Source organism: Lissotriton helveticus, chromosome 4_2 (genome assembly GCF_964261635.1).
Source record: "Lissotriton helveticus chromosome 4_2, aLisHel1.1, whole genome shotgun sequence".
Lineage (NCBI taxonomy): Eukaryota > Metazoa > Chordata > Amphibia > Caudata > Salamandridae > Lissotriton > Lissotriton helveticus.
In genome coordinates this window covers 138,966,435-138,987,682 of record NC_136064.1, presented here as the reverse complement: position 1 = coordinate 138,987,682, position 21,248 = coordinate 138,966,435, and positions in this window count along the sequence as shown.

Sequence of the window (21,248 nt, the reverse complement as noted above, 5' to 3'; positions counted from 1 at the left end):
GTCTATCTATGTAAAATGGTTTACTTTCTGGAGGTGAGACATGAACAAAATGCGGATTCAGAAACGTTCTATATTTGTGGCGCTGTTCTAGAATAACACTAATTAAATCTGTACCTAAACCTCTCCATCTATACTGGAGTAACTCGTTCAGAACATCATGTAACGGACCTGGATCAGAATGTTGTCCCTCATACAGTGTAATGAGGTGCTGGATCATGTACATACCCACCAGTCGCTGCTCGGCCGGGGGCAGTTTCAGAAACATTTGTGCCACTATTTCGTCTGGAAAAGTGGTAGGATCAGTAGTCCATCGGACTGCTGACAGGGCTAGTTCTTGTTCATGCATGGTACTAAGTTCACTATAACCGATTCGTGATTTCAGAATGTGATCGGTAGCTTGAAATACTTGTTCAAGAGAACCTTGTTCTGGTGCTGGAAGAGGAAAAACTTTCTTGTTTTCTAGACGTGAATGTCGGTCGGGAAGTCTAGTTCTACCTACATACGCTATTCTGGTGGGATTCTCGTCGTCTACCTCTTCAGTATCAGAGTTGTCTTCTTTCTCGCTTACTTGTGCTGCTTTGCGTTTTTCGTGTAACCTTATTATTTCCTTACGAATTTTCTTGTACATACTCTCTATACTACTTAGTGTCTTGTGTCTTCCCTCGGCTATATGATCACTCTACTTTGTCAGAACTCTCATTTCGGTCGGATCTTTAGTCGGATAATCTTGTTCCCTTATTAAACAATTAATTAGAAACTTTAATAGCATGAGCTGAGTCTCGGCTTTCCTTTGAGACATGGCTTCGCCAATACTTCCTGGATCTACTCCTGTACGGATGAAACGATATATTCTGTCTAGATCTTCTTTCATATTCGGTAGGGTGTCCAAATACTCGGTCACCCGTCTTACACGCAATGAATATATGACCATATTATCATCCCCTGGGACTGGATCATAACGGCATTCAGTAAGAGCTCGTTTGATATCTGCAACGGACTGCTGTTTGGGCGTACGCTGTAACGCACGTTCATGTAACTCAAGTAGTGTCACACGTTTGTGTTGGGGCGGGGTACGAGGAGGATCTCCCCCCGCGGCTCCTAAACTAGAATCGTCAACGGGTATCGTACGGGCGGGCAGAGTGACTGATGTAGCGGGTACTTGTACTGTGGGCTGGACCGGGGGTACCGTGACAGGTGCTGTAACAGGTGCCCCGGTGGCTGGAGGAACAGGGATTACATTATTTACAGGAGCTGGCGGAACAGGATTTGCATATTCTGGGACTGTGTCGTCCAAGTAGGACGAGAGAAAAATATCAGCTGCGGTCGGTTTGTGACGTAGCTTAATCGGAACCAATGGCGGCGGAAAATTACATGGTGCTTCCGGGGTTGCTTTCGGCAAGCCCTCGGCAAGAAGAGGATACATACCCTTAATGAGGGCATTCCTCTGTCTGTCTGACTGTTCGGCTTTAACTCGTTCACCTGCTTCGATCAATTCCCTTTCTTGGGCTCTTTCTGAGGATTCCCTACTTAATTCTGACTTTCTGATTTCTTTTTCGGTTCTTTTATGAGATTCTTTGCGCCATAACTCGATGGCATCTTTCTGGGCCTGTCTGGCTTTCTTTTTCCATAATGCTTCTTCTACTCGCATGATACACTCGGCATCCCATGTACCTGACACAGGCCATCTATATTTCTCTTCTAATTCCTTGGTGTACTCCACCCATAAGTCTAGATATAATATGGCACTTATGCCATGCTTATGATACATAAAATGACCTGGACTGTCCCTAGGCGGGACAGGAACTGCTTCCTCTAGCAATCCTTTTCTAGTTTTTAACTGACGTAACTTCGAGAACAGAGGCATACCTTAGACTGGAGTCTGGACACAATACAATACACGATAGACACAATAATAACTAAGAAAACAAATCACTCATACCACGACATTGAAAACACATGGAATAACATTTAAACTAACAGTTCGGACCGAATATTACCTGGAATACTGAAAACAGAACACATACATTTCTCGAGAACAGAACTTACTAGAATGACTAGATGCACTGCTAAAACAGTACGAAACTTACCGGTCTCATAAAGAGACACGTCAGGACCCGCGTCCACCTAGGTGAACACTTCGTGTTGGATCTGCGTACCCAAACCCACGGACCAGAGACAAATTAATTGACCCTGTCTAGATACTACCCCAGCAACGGTACTCACCGGGCAGCAAGAACGGAAGGCCTCGGACTGGACTGGACTGCTACGACGACGGACGAACGAACTTCGGACTTCAGTTACAGGTGGGCCTCCGGATACCTCGGACCTTGGACTCTCGGCATGGGCTCTGGTCGGGACTCGCCGCGTTCCTCCACCGCCTCGTCTGGATGCTGGACCGCAACCTCCGTCTCCTCCGTGGGCCTGAGGGATACTTGAAGCAGAAATATCTGCACGTGCACGGTATGGTTCCGTCACGGCTGCAGAGGATCAGGGGGCCTGCGTGGCTTCTCCGGCGCGTGGGGAAAGGGCAAGTCCCTATTCGGGCGCCATTATGTGGTAAATAAATAATTAATTACCGGATCTATTTTTCAGAATAATCAATAAACAGGTAGCTCAATAAATAAGAGTCAAGATTCGAGGTAGCTGAAGTTTACAGGCTTTAATCAGGCATAAAGGACAGGAACAGGACAGCCTGTACGGGAATAGGATGGCAGCTGCCGGGGGCAGGAATAGGCTAACCTTTAATATGCGAGTACAATATATATACTTAAACAAATACATTACATTCAATACAGTAGGCGTGGTTTAGTAGCAGTCGCGAAAGATAAGGGTAAAATGATGTAACAAGAAGGCGTGTACAAGGCGTATACATAGACATGTGATGTAAACGTAACAGAATATGTCATAAACGGGGCGGAAACATGGAGGGGGCTACCTGAGCAGCTGGGACCTCTAACCTAGTGGTGCGCACAAACGGGCAATGACGTGTTTCCAGGGAGAACTGGGGGCTATGACTTCTGTGCTAGAAGAGGAGACTATAGTCTGGAGTGTCAGAGCGACATGTACCCAGGCATATCTAGTATCTGGTGTTTAGAGTACATGTTGATAGAATCCAAAAGTCATCAGGGTAAAGGCTAATAGACACTAAGACTGGTGCATGCATAATTCTACATATAGTTTGTGTGCGAGGAATATTCTATGAATATTAATACAGTATTTCTCTTACATGGAGACATAAAGGCTAGACCATGACGGAAACTATTGATGCGATTCAGTAGCTTAGGAATGCAGAGAAGGAGGGCTGGACTGATAACTAGAAACATAACATATTCTTGGCAGACTGGGAGGCAGAGCCAGGCCGGGCACTGCGTGGCAAGAAGTAAGCTAAGGGTCAGGGATACAGGTGGGGGCTGTATCGCTCCTCGGAGAGGGTTCAGGAAGCAGGAGCTGAATCTGAGTCCGGGCCCTTTTGAGGCCTAGAAACGGGGACAATTCAATGAATTAACGTGCACACTGTAAAACGTGGCAACGTAGGTTTACATAGGCCTAATATTCGTTGCTTTCACGAAGACTGGAAACTGGCATACTAGGGGTGGACACAACTGTAATTGCGTCTTTAATCGATCAGGGGGGGATACATATGCATATTAATCATGCACATATAACATAAGATGGGGAACACGTAGGCACATATAACATGGCAAAATTTACTTTTCCACATTCATTATGTGGTAAAAAAATAATTAATTACCGGATCTATTTTTCAGAATAATCAATAAACAGGTAGCTCAATAAATAAGAGTCAAGATTCGAGGTAGCTGAAGTTTACAGGCTTTAATCAGGCATAAAGGACAGGAACAGGACAGCCTGTACGGGAATAGGATGGCAGCTGCCGGGGGCAGGAATAGGCTAACCTTTAATATGCGAGTACAATATATATACTTAAACAAATACATTACATTCAATACAGTAGGCGTGGTTTCGTAGCAGTCGCGAAAGATAAGGGTAAAATGATGTAACAAGAAGGCGTGTACAAGGCGTATACATAGACATGTGACGTAAACGTAACAGAATATGTCATAAACGGGGCGGAAACATGGAGGGGGCTACCTGAGCAGCTGGGACCTCTAACCTAGTGGTGCGCGCAAACGGGCAATGACGTGTTTCCAGGGAGAACTGGGGGCTATGACTTCTGTGCTAGAAGAGGAGACTAAAGTCTGGAGTGTCAGAGCGACATGTACCCAGGCATATCTAGTATCTGGTGTTTAGAGTACATGTTGATAGAATCCAAAAGTCATCAGGGTAAAGGCTAATAGACACTAAGACTGGTGCATGCATAATTCTACATATAGTTTGTGTGCGAGGAATATTCTATGAATATTAATACAGTATTTCTCTTACATGGAGACATAAAGGCTAGACCATGACGGAAACTATTGATGCGATTCAGTAGCTTAGGAATGCAGAGAAGGAGGGCTGGACTGATAACTAGAAACATAACATATTCTTGGCAGACTGGGAGGCAGAGCCAGGCCGGGCACTGCGTGGCAAGAAGTAAGCTAAGGGTCAGGGATACAGGTGGGGGCTGTATCGCTCCTCGGAGAGGGTTCAGGAAACAGGAGCTGAATCTGAGTCCGGGCCCTTTTGAGGCCTAGAAACGGGGACAATTCAATGAATTAACGTGCACACTGTAAAACGTGGCAACGTAGGTTTACATAGGCCTAATATTCGTTGCTTTCACGAAGACTGGAAACTGGCATACTAGGGGTGGACACAACTGTAATTGCGTCTTTAATCGATCAGGGGGGGATACATATGCATATTAATCATGCACATATAACATAAGATGGGGAACACGTAGGCACATATAACATGGCAAAATTTACTTTTCCACATTCCCTCCTTGTGCCCTACGTTTCCATCAGGAAACATCTATATTCATGATACCATCTATCATTTCATATAGCATCATTTGCTTGTCTCGAATTGTCTTGGAACGGGATTTAGGACTAGGAATACAAGAGGTAGCGCACATGCCGCAAATCGCAGGGCCACATTGTATACAGAGGCAGCAACTGAATATGATCATTACTGTAATACCTAGAAATGACAATACTTTCCATCCCCAGGCAGATATGATACTCCAGAGCCAACCGGACCATGTCCAGGTGCCTGGATTCTGGTGTAACTGATGGGCAATTTTATGAAGTCTGGTTATAGCTGAATAAACAGACGGCGCGTTATTAGGGATGAAAATGCAGCAACTAGATCCGATGACTCTACATGCTCCTCCTCTATCGGCCAGTATGACGTCAAGAACGAGACGATTTTGGAGCACGACAAATCTCATAGCAGATTGCTCTTCAGTTAAGTTACCTAGAGCAGAAGTAGTCTCATTCACTACTGCTTCAAGGGTTCTGGTTAACCTACGGATTAACTTACTATTCTGGACAGGGCCTATAAAGAAGAAGAAACCTTTATTAAAGTCTTGATATTGTTCTAGAGTAGTTTTAGTTTGATCGACAATCGGGGACTCGATCTCCCTTCTAGGTCTGACGTGTACTAGATGTGTGTTTCTGTGATAATCAGATGGGGCTAGAAAAACTGGTGGCAGTAGGAAGGCAATATAACATGTTCCATCCCAATCAAGGGGCAGACGAACATATGCGGTCTGACCACAAACAAAATAAGAATGACGTGAGGCTTTGAAAATAGATTTCCCACTGTCACTATACTCGACAGTAGTAGTGCAATCACTATGTCCTACATGTGCGGAACCATTCTTTCTGACACATAATTCGCCTTTGACTGGTAGTACTGAAATAGCAGGCAAATCTGGAGTAGTATCAGACTGAACATTCAGGACCATAAAATTCGAAGAATAATTACCTAAATTATAAACTTCGTTTTCTAGATCTAACCCTGTTCTATGGGGGAGACCTTGCTTGTCTGGAAAACATGTTCTGTTCAGAAGGGACATATCATTGGAGGATGATGTTAACGTGGACCATGCTCCACACGAACCATTATGTGAAAATGGATAAGGAAAGAGTGGCAGAACTCCCTTCGGTGTCTGGAAAGGGGGGAGTCGACCACACACCCAACAACTAGTGGCATTGCTGGTCTGGTGTGAATAGTGTAACATTCTAATGAATGTATTATTTCGCATAGCAAGACGATAGGATAACTCGTGAGGAGGCAGATCAATACATGTGTGCTCTACTGTAGCATTAGAAAACTTATTTACATGAGAAATTGGAAAACATAAATGTAATGCATAACTTGTGCAGGTAACCATTTAACTTAGAAACAATAAGAAACTTAAAATGACGATACATCGTATAGAGTTTTGACTAACTCTCTCACTATGGGGGTCTATCTCATACATGTCAGGGACCTGTCTAACCGTTTCACCCGAGAGGGACTTAGACAATTAAACTGGCTGACTTATTTTACTAGACCGGAGTTTTAACTTATACTCCTGTTGCGGAGTTTTCTCTAACAGAGGAACTTTAAGTTCAGAATTAAGTTCAGAGTCTGGTTTCAGGCAGTCTTTAGAAATGTCCTTTGCAAATGTTTTTTCACGAATTCCATGGAATTTCTTGATGTGGGACAGATGGACCCACCCCTTGCGGCCCTCCAACTTCACGGCCGTGCGGGTGGTCAGAAGGACAAGTCGTGGCTCCTTCCAACGGGGCTCCAGTGGACTTGAACGATCAAAGTTCCTGACGAGGACAAGGTCGCCTGGAATGACCTCATGCGGTTTCACTTCGGTATTGTCTGGAAATGCAGCGGCAACCTGTGAACGACAAGAGTGTAGGGCAGACATCAAGGAAGCTAGGTAATCTGTCAACATATTACTGGAAACATCTGTAATACTGCGGGGTCTAGGTGTACCCCACATATTTGGGGGGCGGCCGAATACGACCTCATAAGGGGACAGACCTGATCTGGAATGTGCAACCATTTGCATATAAAATAATGCAACTGGCAGGGCAACTAGCCAGTCTACACCTTTCTCTTTACATGTCTTAGCAATACGGATTTTCAGGGTTTGATTATGTCTCTCTACGAGACCGGCTGCTTCAGGATGGCGCACACAATGGAACTTCCACTGGTACCCTAACAAAAGGGAAACATGTTTCATTAACTCGGATGAGAATGGCTGGCCGTTATCAGAATACACGACCCTAGGGAGTCCATAGCGGGGAAAGAATTCACGAACCAACTGCCTGGCAGTGGTCGCAGCTGTGTAATCTGGAACTGGATATGCTTCTGTCCACCTGGACAAAGCGCATACAACTACGAGAACATACTTGAAACCTCGACATCGCTCCATCTGAATATAATCCATCTGGAGGACTTCAAAAGGGTGGTCAGGAGGCTGGAATCCACCTTGTTCCACCAGGACACTTTTACCTGGATTGAATTGACAACATATCATACAAGTACGGACTTTCTGCTTGGCTGCAGCTCGTAAGTGTTTGTTGAACCAAACGTTCTGTATACTGTCTAACATAGCTTTTTTCTCCTAGATGTGCTGGACTATGTGCGGTATTGATAATGACTTGAACCATAGAGTCGGGGAGAAACCATGTGGCTTTTCCCTTCGTCACCCATCCTTGATCTGTCTGGACCCCTCCTTGTTCGGACCATTTCTTGATTTCTTCGGGAGTAGCATGTAACTGTATATCTATGACATCTTGTGTAGGGTCCTTAACTGTCATACAAGTAGTCTGTTCTGGAGTGGATGTCTGTGTCTTGGTAACTGGAATGTCTGGGGTCTGAGCTGTAAGCTTGGCTGTTCGATCTGCTAGATCGTTACCTTGGGAAATGATGTCAGTAACTTTCGTATGTGCCTTGCACTTCATGATAGCGATAGCTGTCGGCAAATGTATTGCATCTAACAGAGCTTGAATGAGGAGACCATGCTGAATCTTGGTTCCATGAGAAGTCATGAAACCTCTCTCTTGCCAGAGCACTCCGAAGTTGTGTACAACTCCGAATGCGTAACGTGAATCTGTATATATGTTTACTTTCAGGTTCTTGGCACGTATGCAGGCTTGGGTCAGAGCAACTAGCTCTGCTGCTTGAGCAGACAGGGTGTCAATACGGTGTGTTTCTATAACTTCGGTTTCAGTAGTCACTGCATACGCGGCTACTAGTTCTCCTGTACTAGTTCTCATACATGAACCATCCACATAAAGTGTCAGGTCGGGATTAGGTAATGCAATGTCTGTCAGGTCTTGTCTTGGCTTTGTCATAGTGTTAACAACTTCCACACAGTTATGTGTGGCAGGATTTGAAGTAACTGACGGTAACAGTGTAGCAGGATTTAGAACGTTGCAGCGTCTGATTTCTATGTGTGGCTGGAACAGTGTCAGTTCATAACCTGTTAAACGTGCAATTGTCAAGTGCTGAGTCTGTGTTCGGTTTAAAAGAACTTCCACGGAATGTGGAACTTGTACTGTCAGGGAGTGTCCTAACACTATGGAATCACTTTGTCTGATAGCTAGAGCTGTGGCTGCAACTGACTTGAGGCACGCAGGCAAAGCCTGGGCTACTGGATCTAATGTGCTAGAAAAATAAGCACAGGGCTTGTACTGTCCTGCTTGATCTTGTGTGAGAACAGATAATGCAGTACCATCACGTTCTGTAACAAAAAGTGTAAAAGGCTTACTGTAGTTCGGTGTTGCTAAAACAGGTGCTTGGCATAAGGCTTTCTTTAATTCATTAAAAACAAGTGTATGTTCAGATGTCCAAGGGAGGACAGTCGATACGGCTGCCTCCTGTGTCGTTAACTGTATCAGTGGCTTGGCTAGAAATGAATACTGAGGAATCCATTGTCTGCAATAAGAAGTGAGGCCAATAAAAGCACGTACCTCCTTCTGTGTCTTGGGCTGTGGAAGACTCGCTATTAACTGGATACGGTCTGGTGTCAACTGCCTACCCCACTTGGACAGTAAGTGGCCTAAGTAGATCACTTGCTGGACACAGAACTGAAGCTTCGAAGGGGACACCTTGTGCCCCATCTCGGCTAGAAAATACAGAACTGTAAGTGACGCTCGCTCGCAATCACGTTCAGAACGGGCTGTGATCAGTAGATCATCGACATACTGGAGCAGGGCAGTGTCAGCTGGCATGTGAATATTGTCTAGTTGTCTTTTGAGTGCTTGACTGTAAATACTAGGACTTTCTGTGAAACCTTGAGGAGCTCGTGTGAATTTATAGCTCCTTCCATTTAAACAAAAACCGAAAAGGTTCTGGCTGTCTGGATGAATGGGGACACTGAAAAATGCGTTCTTGAGGTCGATAACAGTGAAAAATGCAGCTTCAGAATCAATAGCTGTCAATAGGGATGAAATATCTGGGACTACTGGATACTGGGGTATAATACATTTGTTAAGCTCTCGAAGGTCAATCACTAATCGATATACTGGAGGTGCATTTGGATCAGTACGTTTCATGACTGGAATGATAGGAGAATTACATACATTGGAGTCAGTTTCTACAACCACTCCTTGAGCAATAAGCTCGTCAATAATTTTGGATAAGGCTGCTACAGCCTCAGGTGGCAATCTGTACTGTCTGATTCGTGGCAAAACTATACCTTGCTTGAGAGTCACACGATGGGGTGTGATTTGCATAAAACCTACATCAGTTGGACCTTGCGCCCATAAGTGCTGCGGTACATTTGATAGTCTCGGATCAAAATCACGTAATACATAGTGACCTTTAAAGTCACGCAAAAACAATCGGATTCCTTCTGGGGAGCAGCAAATAACTGCACCTAATTCTTTCAGTGTTTTAATGCCTAACAAATTTTCTGGACATGATTTCGTAAGTAACAAATCAGTAATTCGGGACAGTGGACCAACTTCTAGAGAAACTGGTTTTGAAATCTCGTTAACAATAGGCTTTCCTGAAAATCCAAGGGAAACATTTTTAGAGCCTGAGAGCGGAGCCCCTGGAACCTCGTCATGACTGATAGTAGTCCTACTTGCCCCTGTATCAATCAAAAACTTTCTGTCTTTCCCTAATACTTGACTGTGTACATAGGGACCCTCTTGATCTACAGGTATCTCGATGAGAGGCAAGCCTACCTCCCTCTCTAGGCTGTTTCATGAATACTGCTGATACTCTGGATACTCTGTCTGGGCATACTGGTACATCTGTTGTGTAACATGCTGTGTTGCAGCGATAGGCTGCGGCGCTGGAACTGTCTGTTGTGCATTCTGTGGTGACTGAGAAGTCTGTGTAACTTGTTCTTGTCTAGGCGGACGTGGTCTTTCTTTGGTCTTACCAGTTGCTATGTTGTGTTTCAGAACTGCACACTCGTTTATAAAATGACCTGGCTGTTTACAATAATTGCAAGTCCCTTTAACGGGAGCTGCAGGATGACTGGCTTGATTCGGACCCCTCTTCTGACTGTCTTGTGGAACAGATTGTGCAACTAGTACTTTCATTTTCGTGTCTTTCATACGTCTCTTTTCGTGTTCTTGCTCTTCCCTGATTCTGTTCTGGTGATACTGGAGCATCTGAAGCATTTGTGACGGGGTACTAGCTTGCCAGGTACTTTCGACTTTCAAAACTCGATTTTTAACTTGTGGACTTGAATTCTCGACTAGTTTAGTAACAAAAAGATGAGGGTATGACTCGCTACTTGTCTTCAAACCACTGTTAATAATAAAACATTTTTCAAATCTAGAATAAAAATCACTAGTGTCTTCATCCTGTTTCTGTTTGCATGCTGAAATTGCATCCCAATCTTCCTTTTTCGTGGCTAGTAACCTTGGCAAAACTTGTATCAATAACTCGGGCAATTCTTTACATTTGTCCCCAAGACCGGTACCTGGTACTCGTATTTTATCTTCAGCTTCTAGAGCTGTCCAATCAATCTTTTTCTCTCCCACCTCCCATTCTTTTTCCTTGAGTTTTTCATATACCCCTGCGGGCAACAGGACCTTTAACATTTTAATGATATCTGGATACGTGTACTCTCCCATACGGAGCATGTCTTTTAATTCTCGATGGAACCCTGCTGGGTCTTTGTCGTGACAGGGAATTAATTTCTTCATCTCTAAGAGTTCCATCTTTGTGATAGGGGTGTAAACAAATACTCGTTGCATTTCACCACCCGCTGTCCTAACTGGGTGTACTTCTCGTAACGGATGTTGTCTATCTATGTAAAATGGTTTACTTTCTGGAGGTGAGACATGAACAAAATGCGGATTCAGAAACGTTCTATATTTGTGGCGCTGTTCTAGAATAACACTAATTAAATCTGTACCTAAACCTCTCCATCTATACTGGAGTAACTCGTTCAGAACATCATGTAACGGACCTGGATCAGAATGTTGTCCCTCATACAGTGTAATGAGGTGCTGGATCATGTACATACCCACCAGTCACTGCTCGGCCGGGGGCAGTTTCAGAAACATTTGTGCCACTATTTCGTCTGGAAAAGTGGTAGGATCAGTAGTCCATCGGACTGCTGATCGGGCTAGTTCTTGTTCATGCATGGTACTAAGTTCACTATAACCGATTCGTGATTTCAGAATGTGATCGGTAGCTTGAAATACTTGTTCAAGAGAACCTTGTTCTGGTGCTGGAAGAGGAAAAACTTTCTTGTTTTCTAGACGTGAATGTCGGTCGGGAAGTCTAGTTCTACCTACATACGCTATTCTGGTGGGATTCTCGTCGTCTACCTCTTCAGTATCAGAGTTGTCTTCTTTCTCGCTTACTTGTGCTGCTTTGCGTTTTTCGTGTAACCTTATTATTTCCTTACGAATTTTCTTGTACATACTCTCTATACTACTTAGTGTCTTGTGTCTTCCCTCGGCTATATGATCACTCCACTTTGTCAGAACTCTCATTTCGGTCGGATCTTTAGTCGGATAATCTTGTTCCCTTATTAAACAATTAATTAGAAACTTTAATAGCATGAGCTGAGTCTCGGCTTTCCTTTGAGACATGGCTTCGCCAATACTTCCTGGATCTACTCCTGTACGGATGAAACGATATATTCTGTCTAGATCTTCTTTCATATTCGGTAGGGTGTCCAAATACTCGGTCACCCGTCTTACACGCAATGAATATATGACCATATTATCATCCCCAGGGACTGGATCATAACGGCATTCAGTAAGAGCTCGTTTGATATCTGCAACGGACTGCTGTTTGGGCGTACGCTGTAACGCACGTTCATGTAACTCAAGTAGTGTCACACGTTTGTGTTGGGGCGGGGTACGAGGAGGATCTCCCCCCGCGGCTCCTAAACTAGAATCGTCAACGGGTATCGTACGGGCGGGCAGAGTGACTGATGTAGCGGGTACTTGTACTGTGGGCTGGACCGGGGGTACCGTGACAGGTGCTGTAACAGGTGCCCCGGTGGCTGGAGGAACAGGGATTACATTATTTACAGGAGCTGGCGGAACAGGATTTGCATATTCTGGGACTGTGTCGTCCAAGTAGGACGAGAGAAAAATATCAGCTGCGGTCGGTTTGTGACGTAGCTTAATCGGAACCAATGGCGGCGGAAAATTACATGGTGCTTCCGGGGTTGCTTTCGGCAAGCCCTCGGCAAGAAGAGGATACATACCCTTAATGAGGGCATTCCTCTGTCTGTCTGACTGTTCGGCTTTAACTCGTTCACCTGCTTCGATCAATTCCCTTTCTTGGGCTCTTTCTGAGGATTCCCTACTTAATTCTGACTTTCTGATTTCTTTTTCGGTTCTTTTATGAGATTCTTTGCGCCATAACTCGATGGCATCTTTCTGGGACTGTCTGGCTTTCTTTTTCCATAATGCTTCTTCTACTCGCATGATACACTCGGCATCCCATGTACCTGACACGGGCCATCTATATTTCTCTTCTAATTCCTTGGTGTACTCCACCCATAAGTCTAGATATAATATGGCACTTATGCCATGCTTATGATACATAAAATGACCTGGACTGTCCCTAGGCGGGACAGGAACTGCTTCCTCTAGCAATCCTTTTCTAGTTTTTAACTGACGTAACTTCGAGAACAGAGGCATAACTTAGACTGGAGTCTGGACACAATACAATACACGATAGACACAATAATAACTAGGAAAACAAATCACTCATACCACGACATTGAAAACACATGGAATAACATTTAAACTAACAGTTCGGACAGAATATTACCTGGAATACTGAAAACAGAACACATAAAATTCTCGAGAACAGAACTTACTAGAATGACTAGATGCACTGCTAAAACAGTACGAAACTTACCGGTCTCATAAAGAGACACGTCAGGACCCGCGTCCACCTAGGTGAACACTTCGTGTTGGATCTGCGTACCCAAACCCACGGACCAGAGACAAATTAATTGACCCTGTCTAGATACTACCCCAGCAACGGTACTCACCGGGCAGCAAGAACGGAAGGCCTCGGACTGGACTGGACTGCTACGACGACGGCCGAACGAACTTCGGACTTCAGTTACAGGTGGGCCTCCGGATACCTCGGACCTTGGACTCTCGGCTTGGGCTCTGGTCGGGACTCGCCGCGTTCCTCCACCGCCTCGTCTGGACGCTGGACCGCAACCTCCGTCTCCTCCGTGGGCCTGAGGGATACTTGAAGCAGAAATATCTGCACGTGCACGGTATGGTTCCGTCACAGCTGCAGAGGATCAGGGGGCCTGCGTGGCTTCTCCGGCGCGTGGGGAAAGGGCAAGTCCCTATTCGGGCGCCATTATGTGGTAAATAAATAATTAATTACCGGATCTATTTTTCAGAATAATCAATAAACAGGTAGCTCAATAAATAAGAGTCAAGATTCGAGGTAGCTGAAGTTTACAGGCTTTAATCAGGCATAAAGGACAGGAACAGGACAGCCTGTACGGGAATAGGATGGCAGCTGCCGGGGGCAGGAATAGGCTAACCTTTAATATGCGAGTACAATATATATACTTAAACAAATACATTACATTCAATACAGTAGGCGTGGTTTCGTAGCAGTCGCGAAAGATAAGGGTAAAATGATGTAACAAGAAGGCGTGTACAAGGCGTATACATAGACATGTGATGTAAACGTAACAGAATATGTCATAAACGGGGCGGAAACATGGAGGGGGCTACCTGAGCAGCTGGGACCTCTAACCTAGTGGTGCGCGCAAACGGGCAATGACGTGTTTCCAGGGAGAACTGGGGGCTATGACTTCTGAGCTAGAAGAGGAGACTAAAGTCTGGAGTGTCAGAGCGACATGTACCCAGGCATATCTAGTATCTGGTGTTTAGAGTACATGTTGATAGAATCCAAAAGTCATCAGGGAAAGGCTAATAGACACTAAGACTGGTGCATGCATAATTCTACATATAGTTTGTGTGCGAGGAATATTCTATGAATATTAATACAGTATTTCTCTTACATGGAGACATAAAGGCTAGACCATGACGGAAACTATTGATGCGATTCAGTAGCTTAGGAATGCAGAGAAGGAGGGCTGGACTGATAACTAGAAACATAACATATTCTTGGCAGACTGGGAGGCAGAGCCAGGCCGGGCACTGCGTGGCAAGAAGTAAGCTAAGGGTCAGGGATACAGGTGGGGGCTGTATCGCTCCTCGGAGAGGGTTCAGGAAACAGGAGCTGAATCTGAGTCCGGGCCCTTTTGAGGCCTAGAAACGGGGACAATTCAATGAATTAACGTGCACACTGTAAAACGTGGCAACGTAGGTTTACATAGGCCTAATATTCGTTGCTTTCACGAAGACTGGAAACTGGCATACTAGGGGTCGACACAACTGTAATTGCGTCTTTAATCGATCAGGGGGGGATACATATGCATATTAATCATGCACATATAACATAAGATGGGGAACACGTAGGCACATATAACATGGCAAAATTTACTCTTCCACAAAAGTTAACCTTTTTAATATTGTTTTTATTTCCCATTATTTATTGCCTGAAAGAATTACATTTTGCTCGGTTATGCAATCAATTTTTGTTTTTAAAACCAAGTTGTATTTGTTCATCTGTTAAATAAAAGTTGAAATTGCTATTCATTCCAGAGGAAAGAATCTCTAGTTGTTAAATTAGTTCCAAATACTGTCATTGTTTTTTAGCTTTGACTGTAGAAAACAGGGTACTGATTGACAAAGATAATTGACAGTTTTGAGTAATTTACACTTTTGAGTAAGTTTGCTACTGCTTAGCTGTTAACTAAACTGCAATGGAAAATCTACTTCAAAAATGTAACTCATTTGTTTCCAGCTAATTGAAGCCCCTGTGGGCAATACACTTTGAGTGAGTTTACTCTTTTTTGATTATTCACAAAAGTATAAGTTACACTGCGATTTTTTGATTAGCCAAAGAGTAGTACATTTATTTAAAAATATAAATTACTCAAAAGTGTATGTTACTTTTGTAAATAAAGCCTGGAATGTTTTTTTTTAATCGCAATTAATTTTGTTTGTTGGATTTTCTTCCATGAATTTTTGAATTCATATTTTGTTCAGTCGAAGAACACTGTATGCTGTGCAGATAAATTCACTTTTGAAGGTTCTAACATACTTTCAAACTTTCTTTTGAAAACAGGAAACAAAAAAGTTATTGTAAATAGTAAATTGTCACATAAATGTGTATTTATTTACCTATAGTAAGAGACAGCTAGTCGCATGTTCTCTGCTTCAGTTTTTAACAACTTCAGGAAAGTGATTTTGGCTCCTCACAGGTCTACAGAAAACTGAGGACAAAATGGCAGTCATATGTTTTTATACTATTTTACTGGTACATCTTGGATTTTATTTCAATGTGAGGGATTTTGTGTGACTGAAATATCTATAATTGTCAACAAGTTAAAAAAAGCATTTTTCTAACTTGTTTTGTGTGGTAGTCAGTGGCAGCTCGGAATCCCAACAGGACCACAACATTCCCCCGCTCTACCCCCCCAAGGATCTCCCCTCCCCGCGGCCAAAGACATGCCACATCAACTACACAGAATCATGTACCAAATAATCCGCCTGATGTCGCACAATCACATCTGGTGACATGCACAAAAAGTCTTCACAAAAATGAGCATCACACATTCACTTTCGAAGCAACAAATGAAAATGTAATAAAATAAACACAGAGCAGTAATAAAGACACATGGAGGCTCCCCTCTGGAAAATCCGTAGGTCACAGCCTGCAAGACAAAAGTCATGATGAGCAGGTGTGTCCTGCGCACATTAAGGGATAGAGAGAGAGCGAAGGGGAGAGAGAGAAAGAGAGGAAGAGAGAGATGGACGGACAGAGAGGGGGAGAGAGATAGACGGACAGAGAGGGGGAGAAAGAGATAGCCAGACAGAGAGGAGGAGAGAGAGATAGAGAAAAGAAAAGAGGGACAGGGAGAGAGTGTGCAGACACTGCGCACTCAGGCCATACAGCTCACCTGCTGCCACCGATGTGTCTCCAACCACATGCTAGTATGTAGTGCAGTTCACCGGGTTCCACATCTGAGACCGACCCGTCATCTGAAAAGGAGTCCAGATACATGAATGGCGCAGTACATGCAATTGCACACAACATCATCGCCTGTCCGCCACTGCGCACCCAGGCAGCGACACCCCAGCCCTTTCTGCTGCCCAGCGGTGCATGCCCGCCCCTGCGCACCCAGGCCTCACCGCTCACCTTCCTCCACTGGCGTGTAGAAAAGATGGCCCACCATGTGCCGCTGTAAGCCACAAGCCGGGGCCTGCGGACATGGCACCCTCCACATCATGCAGCCCCACTCCGCAGGCCACCAGTTCTCACTTTTGATGCTGGGTCTTGATTTCGCCATGGCAGAGGACATACCAGTGCACAGGGCATTGTTCTGTATGGGGCTGGACAAGGAAGTAACAAATGCGTGTGTCGCTGTTGTTGCGTCGGCGCCACCCGGACAACATTCGGCAATGTGTCACCCTGTGACCTAAGTCCAATGACATTATCCACATTGGCATAAGAGGAATTCACTGACCCTACATTCATCCATACTACAACACTTGAAAGACCATAGACACAACACATCTTTGTGATTCAGAATGTTTAATGCACATTCAGTTGAGTGTTGCATCTGGAGCAGTAGAGGGCCATGCAAACTCCCCTTTACAATGTTGGCCCATGGAGGGCCAGCCAGAGTCCTTCAGGCAATGAGAAGTCCAAAGGAAGAGGAAGAGTTCAGTCGGCAGTCTGTTTTATGTGTTGTTGGCGATCAAACAGAATATGGCAGTCCGAGGGTCAGGGTTGTAGACTGTATCGGGGGACAGTGGAAGGTGATTATGCAGGGGGCAGAACCAAGCTGAAACTGGCCATATGGCAGAGATGAATGCTACTACGTCCTTCTCACCATGAAGGCACTTTCATCCGCATCTTCATCCTCTGCAGTTCCATGTACCTCACGTGTGGGTGGTGCTGGCCTTTCTCCAGCACTGTGTGGCAGTGACACTTCAGGGGGAATGGATGTGGATATAGAAGTAACAGCAGCATGCATCATTGCAGGCCTTTTGGCAGCAATGCCATGAGGATGGGTTTGAGGTAATTGAGGAAGCTAGCTACCACTCGCTGGTGCGCAGCCATGGCAGCCGCTCTTTCTGTATTGGCCCGCTACATGGCATCCATGAGCCTCCGCATGAGTCCCTACTCCTGGGCGAGCTCAATGGAGCCACGCTGACTAGACAGTCATTCTTGTCTCAGAATCAGGACTCTAGCGATGTCAGCCATGGTTTGTAAGAGATCATGGAGTGGACTGTGGAAGTCCGTTAGAGACTGTGAGTGGTCCCTGATGGGAATTAGACACCCAAGTATGGCATCTAGTTTTTCTGCCATGTGGTCGAAGCCCACCCACACCTGTTCTGCCAGCTTCTCCTGGCATCTGAACACAGGGCGTTGGAAGTCCATGTGTTCATTGTAGGTGTCCTGGAAGGCAGCCGTGGTGGTGGGTGCTGCCTCTTGTGTGGTCTGTGCAGGGGGCGTGGTGTCCTCGTTGCAGCTGGGCTGCCCTGCTCCTGGAGGTGGACTACAGAGGCTGTCAATGAACTCTTGTAGGGCATCAGAGTTGAAGCTGTGGTGGTCCTCTTCATCATCAGAGAAGAGAGGGTCAGGCTGCTGTGCACGAGGTGTTGATTGTCTCTCTGCAATGTGAAGGGGAGATGCAGTTTAACAATGTGTTCACATGTGTGTTGTCGCATTGTACATGTTTACATACAGGCTGCATGACTGTGTACATCAAGGCTGTTTGGGTGGAGCTGCCTATTTGATGGGGGACAGTGGAAATTTTGACAACAGACATGAGTTTGTTTGTATTTGTACATTATCAACTCACATTTCCCTGCAATGCCCCTTGTGATTGCCCAGTGTCTACACCCAGTCGGCACCAAATGTGTTCTGTTGTGTTGTGGACGTTTTGTGGTTAGTGCCACATTGTTGTCAGTGTTGATGTGGTCTGCATGTTATGTGTGTGCTGCATTTTGGGGATGTAGTCCCTGCTGCTCTGTTCTGCTGCCCCTTATCCCTTTTCAAAGATGTGCCGTTGACTTCTGTGCTTTAACTGTGCTGAGATGTTGCTACTTGGGTACATTGGTCTCTTGGCGGGAGTTGGGATCTGGGGCATGGTTTTTCTGCTGATGTGCTCAGCTCAGTTGTGCATGTGTGCCAGTGTGCCCATCTCCCTGTCCCCCAGTCCCTGGTCGCTACTCACCCTGGTGCTGTTGTGTCCGGTCATGTTGAGCAGTTTCTGGTCCCCCGACTCCAGCCACCGTCTCCTCACTGATGACTGTGGACACCATTTCCTCCATCTCGTCCAGCTCCTCCTGTGGCGCAGGACTCCCACCTCCAGTCTGCATTGCTGCCTTCTGATTGTTGGCGAGTTTCAGTTGGTTTTGCACTTGACGTCATTCCAGCACCTCCTGACCGTGTCTATTGTCTTCTTCAGCACTCCGACTGCATTCACCTTGTCCATGATGGACTGCCATAGTCCCTTTTTTGTTGCCAATGACACAGTGGAGGTGAGGAACAGTTGTTGATGGTGTTCGGCCGCCTACGTTATTAGGATCCTGTTTTCCTGTCGATTGGGGCACATCTTCCTACTCTTCTTCTTCCCTGACCTGGAGGTCCCAGGCAGGTCCTCCAGGGGGGCTTCTGGGGTTCTGGTTCTCCTCCGAACTTGCACTGCAGCATCCATTTTGCTTCCCTGTTGTTTGGCATTTGTTTGTCAGTTTTTTCTCTACTTTTATGGTGATTTTTCCCACCTGGTATTCTCTCCTTGGTGCTGGAAGGACCATTAGATGCTATGCCTCCTGCTCAATCCAAATGTATACGCTCATTATGTTGGTTTATTTGCACTGTCTGAGCACCTGCATTCCAATTAGACATAATTGTACCAGAATTATATTGTTTGCATCTCTGTACATGGTTATGTGCTCTTGCTCTTATTCACCATGGTCGCCACATGAATAATTTTAACCCTTTGCTAGTTTTCAGATCCGGTACTACAGAGACCTGCTGGGGTTACTCTCTGCTGTCACTGAGGTGAATGAGAACCCCTATCTGCTGCCAAACATCACCCTGGCTTTGAAGGTCTTTGACTCCTGTCTGTCTGAGAAGAGAGCAGTGGAAGGGGTTCTTTCCATCCTCACTGGAAGGGAGAAGCTGGTCCCAAACTTCTCATGCCAGCCTCTGCCGATCATGCTTGGCTTTGTTGGCGGTGGTTCATCTCCGAATTCCATTGCAATGGCTTCAATATTAGGCCGCTACAGCATTCCTGAGGTACGGATTTCAGAAATATTGAAGGAGTGTATATTGTATTGATGTTCTTGTAATTGTCCTTTGTGATCTTTTGGTGCATCTCTATGTTGCTTGTGTATCATGATCATTATAAGAAATATGCAAGAAGAAACTATAAAAAAACAGTGACATCAATCTATTCATGAATAACGTAGATTAATTGTGACATTCAAGGCTAAAGGAATGCTGTTCTATTGTTGATAACAATTTGCACAATATTCTACCTATCTAAGCTAGTTATTTCTGAGAGTGATTACACCTCAGAAGATGTGGATGTATTTAAGCACAGGTATCAGGGTCAAACATGAAACAAGGCCGTTGTCACAGGTCTTCACCTGGGCCCTGGATGATGAGATGCAGAAATAGATGAGAATGCCAATTGAGTAGTTGGCTGAGGGGTGACTTTGTGTCCTGGTGCATCGTAGCCCAATGATGTCTCCTGAAGGTCCTCACATTTGGTGACCCTGGACTTGGCTGGCAGGTCAACTGTTGCAGGGATTCTGCGCATGCACAGAACTATGCGCAGGAAACCAGGACCTCAGTGTATTGCGGCGTACCAAAAACCCACCTCGGTGCCCAGAACTACAATCCGACTAGCATCAGTGTCTCATTCGTTCTCTGTACTACAGCAAAGCTACCAATGATTAGACAACTGAGGAAAATTGAATTTTGCCTTGTCATGTGTCCCTACGTGTTCCCCATTATATGTTATATGTGCATGACCGATATGCATATGTTCCCCCCTTGACCGAATAAAGACGCAATTATAGTTGTGTCCAACGTTAGTATGCCAGTTTCCAGTCCTCGTGAAAGCAGCGAGTATTAGGCCTATGTTGCCAACGTTTTACATTATGCACGTTAATACGTCGAATTGTCCCCGTTTCTAGGCCTCAAAGGGCCCGGCCACCAGATTCAAGCTCCAGTCTCCTGAAACCACTCCGAGGAGCGATGCAGCCCCTCCCGCATCCCTGACCCTTCGCTTACTTTCTGCCAAGCAGCGCGGTGCCCGGCCTGGCCTGCCTGCCTGTCTGCCAAGAATATGTTATGCCTCTAGTTATCAGTTCAGCTCCCCGGCTTCGCATTCCTAAGCTAACGAACCGCATAAACATCTTCAGCTATAGTCTAGTCTTCCTGTCTCCATGTAAGAGAATTACTGAATTAATATCCATAGAAGATTCATAGCACACGCAATACACGTAGAATATATGCATGCACCAGCCTTAGTGTCAAGTAGCCTTTGCCCTGATAGCTTCTAGATTCTAGCAACATGTTCTCCAAACACCAGATACCAGATATGCTATAGGTACATGTCGTCCTGACATCCCAGACTTTAGTCTCCTCTTCTAGTGCAGAAGTCAGAGCCCCCAGTTCTCCCTAGTTACACGTCATGGCCCGTTTGCGCGCACCAGTAGGTTAAAGGTTCCAGCTGCCCAGGTAGCCCCCTCCATGTATCCACCCATTTATGACAC